This window comes from Corylus avellana, chromosome 2, assembly GCF_965113065.1.
Source record: "Corylus avellana chromosome 2, dhCorAvel1.hap1.2, whole genome shotgun sequence".
Taxonomy (NCBI): domain Eukaryota; kingdom Viridiplantae; phylum Streptophyta; class Magnoliopsida; order Fagales; family Betulaceae; genus Corylus; species Corylus avellana.
In genome coordinates this window covers 27,242,200-27,252,192 of record NC_142491.1, presented here as the reverse complement: position 1 = coordinate 27,252,192, position 9,993 = coordinate 27,242,200, and the positions used below count along the sequence as shown (strand labels likewise).

Genomic DNA, 9,993 nt, shown 5'->3' with positions numbered 1-9,993 from the left:
GTTTCACTTTTGTCTAAAAAGTGATAAACTTTTTCCTGCATGACATCTTGACACATGAGGTTTGAATTATGTATCCTCTGCTTTTGAAATGATCACTCACTTCACTGTTATGCCTTGACTGGATTGTCTTCCAAAATTCTTCTTGTGAGAATTTAATCTGTGAATGTGGTTGTTGCAACTTGTGTGATCAGAGGTTTAATTGACTTTGGAACTTCTTGCTTATTTATTGGGAAATTGTTTTCGGTGAAAATTAGTATCCAATTTTTGGAACAAAGGAGTTTGGGTATGTTGTCTTAACGGATTGAATTCCGTCTAAATGGGATTGTTTGTGAGCTTTTTGTCTTAATGGGAGTTCTCCCCATCATGACGTGAATCGTTACCCTTTTCTTCTTAACAGGAAAGGTACTGCAATAGGACAGAAGTTCAACAGTATGGTTTTTTTGCTTTCCCGTATTAACAGACGCTTCCTCCCATTCGGACGGAAACTGGATCTAATTTTTCTTCAAACGACTCTTCGTTTAGTTTACTCCTTTCTGGTCTAAAAAAATTACTCTTTTTTATAGATTGTTCTACCTTTTCCTTCTTCGACCTAGTCTCTTCTTCTTCAACAAGTTGAAACGTATGTATATCTCTTCTCTTTGTTTTAATTAGTATGATAGTGTGCTGTTTTTGGTTGAGCGAGTTCAAAATTTCCTTGTTTTCTCATGTTGTTTTTCTTTATCATGAATATTGTTGAATGAAATTGCATGATTGTTGGTTGGGTTTGTAAAAGTTTGATTTCTTATCATTAATCTGATGATCTGAGTTCTCTAGTTACATATACAGACTCTCTTGTGTGGTCAATTTTTCCTGTTCTCTTTCTGTTCATTGTGGATTGAGTTGTGTTGAATTTTAATCTCTCTGTCTGATTGTTATGAGTATGAACTTGTTTAAGCTTATCTTGTTGAAAATGAGTAAAGTTCTCTGTACTAAACTATCATCTGTTTAGTCGAGAGAATCTTGGAACCTTGGAACTTGTATTCTCCTTGTTTTGTTTCTCTTAATACTTTGTCTTTATAAAGTGTTACTTGATGCAGGAATGTCTTCCTTGAAAGGTAAGAGACTCTCTAGAGCTGAAAGAGAAGAAAAGATGCAAAACTCAAACCTATTGAGATTGTTCAAACTGTATAAAAGGCTCAAGGGGCCATTGGTCCTACTCCGCCTATGAATGAGACAACAATCATTGATGGCGAAATCACTCTTTTGTTAGAGGAAAAGAAATCACTCTTGATTCGAAGACCTTGGCCAAAATCTTGAAGATTCCTCATGTTTCAAAGAGTCAGTTTCCTTATGATCCAGCGAATGCGCCTTCTTGTGAGCAAATGGGAGAATTGTTTTGACTTGTTCCTTGGCCCAGATCTTGGAAAGCCTTTCCAGTCAAATCCATCAAGCCTCCTGATAAGTGCTAAAATATTCATATTTTCAGCCCTTAATATGCATGTTTTAATCCTTTAGTTTAGTTAATTAATGCCATTTTACTTTTTTTTTTTTGTATTTTCTTTGCTTTTGTAGGCTTTTGGAAGAAAATGAAGTAAATCTAAAAAATTTGGGCTCAAAGAGAGAATTTTGGAAAAAAATTGGAGTTTCTGGTAGTGTGATCGATCGCAGAAGACTTGGGATCGATTGCACTGTGATCGATCGCACACAGGTTGCGATCGATCACACTTGTGCGCTGGAGAATTCTAGAAGCTGAGGACAGACTCCCTTTCCTTCCATATTAGGGTTTTTCAACTCCCAATTGTAATAGGATTAAAACCCTACGAATTCCTAGGTTTACTAGTTTGTCAAGGACTTCTAGAGACTATAAATAGACCTTTAAACCTCAAGAATAATCATCCTTGGAGGAGGCACAACTTGGGGAGAGGAATTTGGAGGCTACTTCTAGGAGCGGTTTTCGGTTCTTTCTTTCCCTTTTCTTCTTAGTTTTATTTTCATCATGTGTAACTAACTATTTAGGAGGGCTAGATTGAATCCCTAATTATGTTTATTTAATATTTCAATAATGGCGCCTTTGTGATGATCATGTTGTGATATTTAACTTGATTAATTCCTATTTTCATGAATTCCTCATATGTATGTGACTGGCCAATATATGCATGTGGTATGGACTAGTTAGTTAAATCAATTTGGATGACCAAGTCCTGGGTTTAATAAAAGTAACAAAAGAATCCCCACCGCGGTTCTTGGGTTAATCAACATGGGGAACCGGGAGTATACACCCATGCCCTAGGCCTCATGTGTTTGTCGATTTCCATAGAATATATGCTTTCCTAAAGAACAACTTAGTATACACCCATGCTAAATCCTTTAGGAAAGAAAAGAGTTAGAGTAGACACCCATGCCTAACTCGTTGCTTAGGAAAATCTATAGCTTAAGGAGTATACACCCATGCCCTTAGGTTGACAAACATTAGATATACATAACATGATCAAAACATTGGCATATTGACATATTATCTAAAAATAATTAGTGTTGGATATCAAAGCCCTGCCTTTACCTTACCTTATCTTTATATCTTTTTACTTTTCTTAATATCAAATCTGTGACAATTTGATATTTTAATTAATTCTAAACAAAATCACAATCTCTGTGGGTTCGACCTCGTACTTGCTGCACTATACTATTGTTTTGATCTTGTTCACTTACGAGTTAAAACGTAATAAATATTATCTATTAATTTAGGTAGTATTTGGCACATCAAGTTTTTGGTGCCGTTGCCGGGGATTGTTTGATTTTGTTTGGAATTATTTTCCTTAGTTTATTTTTGTTTTAAATTTTTTTGTTTTTATAGTTTTTTCCGCAGTTCTTGTTTTGCCTCTAGAGGTGCGATCGATCACCCAACTAGGGCGATCGAGCGCACCAGTACGATCGAGCGCACTCACGGTGCGATCGATCGCACATCCAGAGAGCATCACGGTTACTGCACTAATTACAGATCTGATTTATTTCTTTTATTTTTATTTTTCTTTTTGTTTTGTTATTTAATTTTCTTTTTGTTTTAATCATGTTGAGAAATAATACACCTCCGGTGCAAAGTCCTATGGAAAGTTCATTCAGTTCCCAGATCCTCATCTAGCCATCATGCATTAATTTCCAGCCCATTGTGCAGACAGTTACGATTTATCTTCGTTGCTCAATATGATTCCACACTATAAAGGCACACCTACAGAGAATCCATATTGGCATATTCGAGAAGTTTGTGATCTCTGCAGGACTCAAAATGTTCAGGGTTTAATTCCAGAAGAAATCAGGTTAATCCTCTTCCCTTTTTCTTTAGAAGATAATGCTAAAAGATGGTACAATTCTTTGGCCGCAGGTTCTATTCATACTTGGGATGAGATGGCCACGAAGTTCTTAAAGAAGTTTTTCCCAGCCTACAAGATAAGGCAATTGAGAAGGCAAATTTTGACCTTCCAACAAAAAGATGGAGACCCTTTCTTCGTGGCATGGGAACACTTTAAAGAACTACTTCTTAGATGCCCTCATCACAATATATCTCAAGACGATTAGGTATTGGCATTCTATGAGGGTTTAAATGATCTTAACAAGAGTCTTGTAGATTTAGCTTGTGGTAGCATGTTGATGGAGAAAAGCAGCGAGGAAGCCATGGAGCTCTTCGAGACATTGAGTGAGCACTCCCAACAATTCACATCTTATGGGAGACAAGGACTCAAAGGAAAAGGCATAGATGAAGAGAGCACCAATGAAGGAATTCAGGCTCAAATGGCTGCCATGGAGAAAATGCTGGACATGCTCATGAAAGCTATGACTAATCATAGCAGTGCTCCTGTTCAACAAGTTACACAAATCGAGGTATGTGCCATATGTTCCCATATTGACAACACCACTAAGTCTTGTCCCATGTTTTCAATGGCAGATCAAGAGTCATCTCTCATCAATTGGTCCCAACATTATCATGAAGAGGAGCCATCTCCCATCTATTGGCCTTCACAACACCAAGAAGAGGAGCCATCTCCCCAGTTCCATGGTCAATCATACTCCTTTCGTAGCCACAATGAAGCCAATATGCAACTGTTGGAATACACTGCAAAGATAGAAGCTCATGAAGAGGAGCCACCTCCCGTTAATTGGCCTCAACAATACCACGAAGAAGAGTGTCAAAGTCAGTTTGTTGCCAATCCTAATGAACAATACATGAAGGAAGAGTGCACTTACATCATGAGCAAGCAATTACCACATTAAGGAGTGAAGAAGCAGTTGAAAATCAAGGGGAAGAGAAGAAGGAGGAGCAAACTGAGGTTCTAAAGGAACCACATCAGGAAAGGGAAGAGAGCACTGAGACTTTTTCAACATCAGCTCCTATTCCCGAATTACCAAGAGTCCAAGAGAGAAGTCATATGGGGTTATGTGATGAGCAAATTGTGAACATCAAGATAAAGAAGCTTCCTGAGTTTTCTTCTTACCATATTCCAGTTCATGATTCCCCACCGGATGAGCAACTCTTTGAGAAAACTTAGAGTGGTCTTCCCCGATCTGGAAACACTCAGAATCACCTTGCAACTAAAAAGATCCATTCCCTTTGGTGAAAGAGAAGAAAAGACAGGTGCTTTAAGTTTAAAAGTGCCACAGTCTGGCTGAAGACGTTAAACTTAGCGCTCTTGGGAGGCACCTCATAGCATATCCTTTTTATTTTGTTGTTTGTTTTATTTATATTTTGTTTTTGTTTTCCTTTGTGTTTTATTTTACATTAGTGTTTTACTGTTTCAAGTCCTTTGTCATGTTTTTACATTCTGTTACTGTGATCGATCGCAACCTGCGTGCGATTGAGTGCAGGTCTCCACTTGTGGTTTCATTGCATTCTGTTACTGCGATCGAGCGCACCCTGAGTACGATCGAGCGCAGTAACCGATTTTTGGCTATTGTACATTCTGTTAGTGTGATGGAACGCACCTTGTGTGAACTCGAGCGCACATCACCCACACATGCACAGCCTTGCGTAAGTGCGATCGAGCACACCATGCGTACGATCAAGCGCACTTGGGCAGCATCTCATAGTTATCTTTTTATTTTGTTTTGTTTAGTGTGTTTTAAGTTAATCTTTTTATTTATCTTTAGTTTTGTTTCTTTTTACTTGTTGTGTGTTTTCTTATTTTGCACAGACAAGTGTTCTTCACTTCAAGTTTGAGGGTATGCAATAAGCCATGCTATTTCAAACAGTTGTCCATCTCCCGCGTAAATTCTTTCCATATTATACACACATTGGGGACAATGTTTAATTTAAGTTTAGGGGTATGGGGGACACTTTACACACACTTTGTCTCAGTTTTAATTTTATTTGTGAAAAATCAAAAAATAAATAAATAAATAAATAAAATATGCATGTTCATGTTTGTCTTAAAATTTTGGTTGATCTTAAAAATTGTGATTTGATTTCATTGGTGAGCTTAAAATTTTGAACACATGATTTGATGAGAGAATTTGTTAGTTTGATTACTTGCTTAGGACAGTTGAGAATTCACATGTTTGATATGATCTTACACAAGCACATTAGCACACAATTTGTGGGGTATGACATGAAAGTTTAATGTGTGTGTTCCTATGTCTTAAGTGAAACTGGATGATTTATTAGATAGATACCTTGGCATCTATTTATATAGTGCTGAAAAAAAAAAAGAAAAAAATATATATATATGGATAAATGATCATTGATAAGCTTTTCACTGAGTAACTGGACCTCTTGCCTCAAAGCATTGAGTGTTCACGTCAAAAGCTGAAAATTTTGGAATTGATCAATGATGTGGTATTTTTGTGTCCAAAAATATCAATAATAAAAATAACCACTCGCAATAGTACGAATCCCGTAGGATAGGGCTATATTAAGGGTGTCGAACCTCAACGACTGTAGGGGTTTAATTATCAAAATTAAAAGATCAAAATTAACTTAATTAAAAGAGAGTGAATTGGTTGTGAGAATTTAAAGTCCATAAAATAAACGGAAATAAAAGGGAGTAAATTTATGAGAGAGAGAGTAGGGTATTGGCTACACCACGATCCGCACATCAATGGTTAACCATAATTAACTCTAGCAATTCATTCTATGCATGTTATAATTTCAACAAGACGACATAAAAATAATCTCATACAATCAACGGAATAGCATAACCCATCTTCGGTTGGCACGGACCGTCTACCTAAATTACACTAAACTAGGGTGTAGTACGATCCGTCTTCCCAAGGTATGGTCTATCTAATCCTATTGATTGCATGCCAATTAAGTACCATTGTATAACCATCATTCTTATGATTACAGAAAATAAGAATGATTTGAGTTCAATAATAGTAAAATAATTTCTAAGACAAGATAAGAATTTTACTAATATTGAATTGGAATTTAAAGAACAACTACATTTAATAATTAAGAACAGAAATCAACTGTAGCAATCCTCAGGGTTATACAATCAACATGCATAAATTGAAAGACTAGACATTAAATACAATCAAACCATTGTGCTTGGAAAGGGCTACATCAATACCTTACAATTGGGTTTAGTTGCTCATGATCTCCTAAGCTCCACAGACTATTTTACTGAATTTTGCTCTAGAAGCGGTGTGTCTGTTTACAATGTTTAGAGCCCTATTTATAGGGATTAAGAGAACCCTAGAAACCCTAAAAAAACCGGAGAGCAGTCTTCCAGTCCAATTGGGAGACTGAAATCCAAGTCCATGCTGGAGAGGAATTCTTGTTGTGCACTGTACGCTCGAGTGCGCTCGATCCAAGACTTGGTGCGCTCGAGCCTAGCTGGTGTGCGCGCGAGCGCAAGCATGTGCTCGATCCTTGATCACAGATGTTCGAGCGCAGTGCGCTCGATCCCAGGAGTGCTGCGCTCGATCCTAGTTCTAGAATGCTCCGCTTTTTTGTCTTTTTAAGCCCAATTTCCAAAGGTTTGTCAAATGAAACCTGAAACTTAAAAACAAAGCAAAATCAAACAAATAACAATGCTAAGGAATTAACATATGTAAATTAAGGGGCTTGAATGTGCAACATTTGGCGCTTATCACATCCCCCAACTTACATATTGCTAGTCCCTTAGCAATATAAAACAGAAAATAAACTGAAAAACAAAAAGATAAATCCAGTTTTCGTGGAATATACGGTTGCATTTAGCATATGCAACAAGCCTTTTAAACCCCTAGGAGTTCCCTAGAGGACGAGTGAAGTCTCGTGAGGGTTTTCCAGGAATGATACCCACAAACATTATCCAACCATGTAATTCCTAAGAATGCAATCTCATGACCATCATGGTTTTTAGTCATTAACAGGCTTAATAAAACAAACACTATCTTCACAATTTCAGGCAATCACAACTTAGCTCCAATCATGGCAATTATGAGATATTACAAAATTCAATTAGTGTATGTGAACTCAACACATAATCAAGGGATTTCAAAACTAATCTCAATTATGCATGGATCAATACTCAAAATTCATTGGACTCCCCATCGGATAAACAACCAAGGCAACTTTTTTATTTATTTTTTATTTTTTATACTTAGCTCCCTTAAGCTTTCTGATTGACCCATTTATCGAGTGTTAGGCCAATGACTCCCAAACCAGATGGTTTTAGGGCATTAGGTGTAAAGACACCCCTATGGACTTACTAACTTGGGTAAAAAAGGCTACAAAGCTAAGCTACTTTTTTTTTTGTCAACCAATCCAAACTTCTCACTTTTTGACGCGAACACTCACTGCTTAATGAGGCAAGAGGTCCGGTTACTTGGTGGAAAGTTTAAAATGATCATTTTTATTTATTTATTTATTTATTTATTTTTATACTTTATGCCAAAGTTGTTTTCCCAATAAGTTGCCCAACTACATTCCGAATATTAAAACCAAACATTCTTGATTCCAGATTTTATACCCCATAGACTATATGCAAGTGTGCTTGTGAAAATTAAATTGAAACAAGTAATATTTCATGCTACCAATGAGAGTAACCCAGTTTTAATTTCTTAATCAAGTGATCATGTGTTCGTCATATTAAGCCCATCAATGAATTTCAAACCACAATAGGAAAATCAATTGCATGCTCAGAACTATCATGTATATGCCCACACCCCCCAACTTAAAGTGCACAATGTCCTCAGTGTGTGGAAAATAACAGTAAAACAATGCAAGGGGAAAAAGAAACACCAAACCTATCACTGTGGCACAGAAGAAGATGCCCCTGGAGCAGGTGGCAGCCGGGCTACAATGGCACGCAGCAGTTCTTGCTGGGTTTCAAATCGTTCATCTGCCTGGTGCCTGTCTTCCGTTCTCTGGTTTGCAAGCTTAGAGCGGAGGTCTTGCAATTCTTTATGTAAGGACTCATACTGTGACATGGTCAGAGTGACTGTAGCTGCTGCTCCCATGCTGTCGACCGGCGCTGTCGGAGGTGGCTCATCGTGCACAAGCCCATCAGCGTCCCTATCGACTGCTGCTGCCGCAGGCGCCCGACATCGTCACGGCATGTGAGAATAACTCTGATTCCACTGGACCAGACCAAACTAAGGATGTGTAGAAATAGGTCCATCAGTAGGGGTACCCTCTATGCCTCAGGTCTGAAAGATCTGGGTGAGGAGAAACGGGAATGGAAGTCCCCATGACGCTGAACCCTGCGTGCACCGCACAATTGCCCCATCCCAAAATTTGTGTATCTGGTCCCAAATGAGCTGTGGGATGGAAATCCAATAGCCTCTTTGAAAGGCGTAGAGTGCCGCAAGAAAGGGGCCGCGCCTCTGAGTTTTGTGTCCAAAGGGGCACACATTCCGCTGCAGGATGAAGTCCACGAACCATAGGCGAGAAGGTAGCAGGACCTTGCTTGTGGAATTGCGGAGGTCATCGGTGTAGCGGCCGTGGCACATGTCATCCACAATAAACTGCAGTGAGAGGTCGGCCGGTAGGTCGGAGTACCAAGGTGAGCCATCCCGAGCCAAAATGTCGGACGGGCACTCATGAGAACACTGCAAGGCAGAAGCAATGTCTTCGGCGGTCAGCTCCACGTCTATGCCCGCCACTAACGAAGAGAGGACGCCCGGCCGGGTACAATCAAAAGTAAGGTGGGCATATGATAAGTGCTAAAATATTTATATTTTCAGCCCTTAACTTGCATGTTTTAATCCTTTGGTTTTGGTTAATTAGGACATTTTACTTCCTTTTTGTATTTTCTTTGTTTTATAGGCTTTTGGAAGAAAAGAAAGCATTTTTGGAAAAATTCCAAGCTTAAAGGGGCAAATTGGGAAGACCTAGAGGATATGGTTAAGCTTAACCAATCATGGTTAAAGTTTAATCAAATAAAGGAAAGGATTAATTCGGAATTTCTCAATTTGAAGTCAACTCGGATTGGATGCAAAATTGGATTCTGAATACGTCTCGGTATTTTGACCATAACTTTCATCTCAGATATCCGATTGAGGTGATTCAAGCGGCATTGGAAAGCTAACTCAAACTACTACAATTCATTGTGAAATAGCATTTTCCCAATTCGGAGCGCCGTAAGGCCAAAATCACGCCGCAAGATAGGACCGCAATTCTGGGCGAATCCTATTCCGATTTGGGCTTAGGTTTTCTTTATCCTAATTAGGCTTGGACTTAAATCTCCGAAATTCCTAGGATTACTAGGGCTTCTAGGGCTCTCCTAAGCCATATAAATAGACCTCTAAGCCTCACAATTAGAGGAGGCCGTTTTAAGCTGAATTACGACGTATTGCCGTGGGGAAGCTTTTGCTTTGTTTTCCATTGTAAGTTTTATTCTTTCGATGATGACAATTCAATTGGTGATTATTTTTGTTATCATGAGAGGCTAAATCTTTCAACTAAGGTTGAAGATGAAGCTTCGTCATTGACAAACTCATGTATTCTCGTATTTTGTTTATACAATTTTGACTTCGAATAAGGATGTTGTAGATTTTCATTCAATTGCTTGATTTATATCTTTTAATTGAATGTGATGAACT

The 9,993-nt window shown here is 38.3% G+C and overlaps 1 non-coding gene across 1 annotated transcript; it reads right to left on the bottom strand.

Annotated features, from left to right (window-relative positions):
- Nucleotides 1–3,426: 3,426 nt before the first annotated feature.
- LOC132168297 (small nucleolar RNA R71) lies at nt 3,427–3,533 on the bottom strand. Its single transcript, XR_009438815.1, has one exon. It is a non-coding gene; the product is annotated as a small nucleolar RNA R71 (small nucleolar RNA).
- Nucleotides 3,534–9,993: the final 6,460 nt, after the last annotated feature.